This window comes from Arachis duranensis, chromosome 7, assembly GCF_000817695.3.
Source record: "Arachis duranensis cultivar V14167 chromosome 7, aradu.V14167.gnm2.J7QH, whole genome shotgun sequence".
In the NCBI taxonomy this organism is placed as follows: domain Eukaryota; kingdom Viridiplantae; phylum Streptophyta; class Magnoliopsida; order Fabales; family Fabaceae; genus Arachis; species Arachis duranensis.
In genome coordinates, this window is record NC_029778.3 from 56,155,201 (window position 1) to 56,158,709 (window position 3,509).

Genomic DNA, 3,509 nt, shown 5'->3' on the forward strand with positions numbered 1-3,509 from the left:
TTCATGATCACACCAAACTCATTCAAGAAATCTTTGATACCAAAAACAAAAACAAGATCTTCACAATGGCTAACAAAACAAACATAAAATGGTACCCACCACCAGAGGATTGGATTAAAATTAATACTGATGGTGCTACTAAAAAGAACTGTAGAAAGGCATGGTGTGGGGGACTGCTGAGAAATAGTCAAGGTCAGTGGATTATAGGGTTCACCAAGAATTTGGGGGAATGCTCCGCGTTTATAGCAGAGCTCTGTGGGTTATGCATCGGACTAGAAACTGCTTGGACCCTGGGGTTCAAAAATGTATACTTGGAGTGTGACTCCAAATCCGTTACAACTAGCATAAAGAAAGGGAAAGATAGCACAAAATCAGGCTCAGTCTTGTATAGCAGAATACAAAATCTTCTGTCTAAAAATTGGCAAGTCCTTATCAATCACACCTACCGTAAGACTAACTCTTGTGCAAACTGGTTAGCAAATTATAGTCTTGAATAAGACTACATTATCAAATACTGAAACTCTCCGCCTATGAGTCTTGGTCATTATTTGTTAGGTGATGTTGTTGGGGTCTCTTGGCCCAAAAGAACCATTAGAGTGTAGTTTTCTTTTCTTGGGCCTTTGGCCCCTTTGTAAACCGAAAAAAAAAGTGTCAGAGGAGATTCAAACACGGTTGTCCACAAAATTATATATTTCTTCTCTATTATTTTCTGCACATTTATCTCTTTGTTGAAAAATGAAGTCATCTCTTGATATATTAGAATTAATTTATCCTGTTTGATCATAAATATTTCAATTTAATAATTCTTTAGCCAAAAGTAGTTGAAATCAATAAAATGATATGAGATTGATTTGGTTAAAAGATAAACAAATATCGAAATTAAATATATTTATTATTTTTCTTAAATACTTTGACTTGTATGAGTGTGAGAGAGATTGACTTGTATTTACTATGAAAAATATACCTTTCTAATCTAAAATTTCACATCTTTTAAGTTTCTTGCTTGGAGTCCCTTAAGATGTTCAAGGCCTGTTTTCTAATTATCTTTTTTTCTTTGGGTATAAGTATACCCTCTTTAATTTTACTTGCTTCGGAAATAGAAACACACATACCCAAACCCACTATAATCAAAGCAAACGGGCCTTTTATTACTAACGGAGCACAACAGCCCTACTCCCATTACACAGGAATGATTTGACTGGGTCTTAGACAATCCACCAAGCCGTTGAAATGTGAACCATGAGCCCTGCCTTCATGTATGTTTGGCAATAAAATTAATGGAGCAATTAGGTATTCATCATAATTCATCTTTTAATAAGTTATTATTTATTATAATAATTATTTTTAGATAGTATATCTCAAATATTCTTTTATATATTTAAAATTTAAAATTATATCTTTTAAAAGTTAGAATATTTAAATTTAAGTTTAAATTTAAACCAAAGAAAACAAAAATAACAAACCAAAATTAAACTCTAACCAAATTAAAATTAAAATAATACTATCAAAATCAATTTTTTGGTTTTACGACTGGTATATATAATTTTTTTATTCTAATTAACAAAAGTAATAAACAATTATTTTTGGATAAATTTTAAATGTGTTAAAAAATTATTTAGTATACAATTTTGTGATTTTAAATGTGTTTATTAATATATATAATAACACTGTTCAACACTAGTCTAACAGTAGTGACAACTACATTTGCTTTATGACAAACAACGTTTTTTTTTCTTTGACTATACAGAAATTTCTATTTTATTGGTTTTATATGCGTAACTCAAATTTGTTTAACAACTTCGTTCCTAGATTTTTACTGCAGAAGAAGTGTTATATATATTGAGATGTTTCCCAAATCAAAGCAGTAAAAGAGAATCAATTTTTTTTATTATTTGTGTTAAATAATATTTATGTTAAGAAAAGAATAGTATTAATTCCTAAAAAAGGATAAAAAATGTATCTTAATTCGATAATAATTGAAGGAAACCAAAGTCCACATAAATATGGGTCTGTCTAAAATCAGCTCAAGTCTTTTGAGCTTATCTGATACACCATCCAATTTAAAGCATTAGATTATATTCATAACAGATTTAATGGTTTATATTTAATTTATAAATAATTTATTAAAATTTTTACTAAAAATAACAAATCTTTCAATATTTTAAATTTGCCCCAATAATAAAACCCTCGTATAAGCTCAGATTGTTTTATCTTTATTCAATTTCGCCTCAACTCCCAGAAGAACTTCCCAAAAAGAAAACCTATCAACACCTTCAATCCTTTATGGAAGACCACCAATCACCATGCGGCTTCTTCCTCTCCCATCTTCCACACCAGGTACCCTCCATGTCTCTATTCAATTTCGCGATTTTATCGAAATTCTTGCGATTCTCGTCGTTTTTTTCTCATTCCACCGAAATCTTGTGAATTCATTTCATCCGCACCAGGTTCAACTCGTTGAGGTCGACGCCGCAATAGTCGTTGAACTCGAGTATCTCAATGTATACATGAAGAGATAGCAGATCTTGCGCTGATTCGTATAGAAAGTGAAGCAGAGAGAGAATCCGAGATAGAAGCACATTTTGCAGAATAGTGAGTAATCCTAACAGTGTCCACAATTGTGATCATATCTCCATTTTTGCAATGTTGATAAGCTGATATTTGTGTTTGCTGGTTTGAGATTTGTTGTTCTTGAGGAATAGCGGAGTGAAAAATGGAATGAAAATTTGTTTATTTCTTTTCACATTTTTTTTTCTTTTGGATTGTAACTTTGGGGATTCTTATACATTGCATAAAGTGTAAACAGGGTCTGTTAAAGGTTGGTGTTTTCTACTTACAAATGAAGTCAATTAAAGTAAGTGATGAACCAAATTATATATCAGAGAAAGAAAATAACAAATGCCCTAGTTACTGTAAAAAATGGAATCAGAATAATTCGATCTACTAAACGAACCAACTCAATCCACTAAACCTAAAATCGAACTAGGAGAAACGTAAGATTTGCGAGAAATTAAATGAACATAATAAAAATAGTTTTTCTCATACCTTGTGGAGTCTGTGTTGTTGTTTTTTTTTTTTGTTTTCTCTTCTTCCTTTTGAAAGCTTCACTCGATTCTTCAATAGCAGCAGTTACGAACATCGTTTGAGAGATTTTGAAAGAAATTTAAAATTCTGCCGTAGCAATTTCGAGTGTGAAGAAGGAACGTTATTTCATATTCAAGGTGCGAATAAATTGGTAATGTTTTGGTGGGGTTTGGCGCATGTAATACACGTTCATTTAATGAGATTGGTTTTGTTTTTGTTTTGGGCCTACTTGGATGGTTTTAGATGAAAAATTGCTTGGATGTGTAGTCCAACTGTATTTTTTATTATATGAATTATATATGATAGGAATAAATACATAGTAAATAATAAAAAAGAGGTGTATGCTATTATTTTTATTTTAGAATAATTTATTAATTTCATATTTGTTTTTATTTTATTTGTGTAGAAAAACCTAAAACAAGACA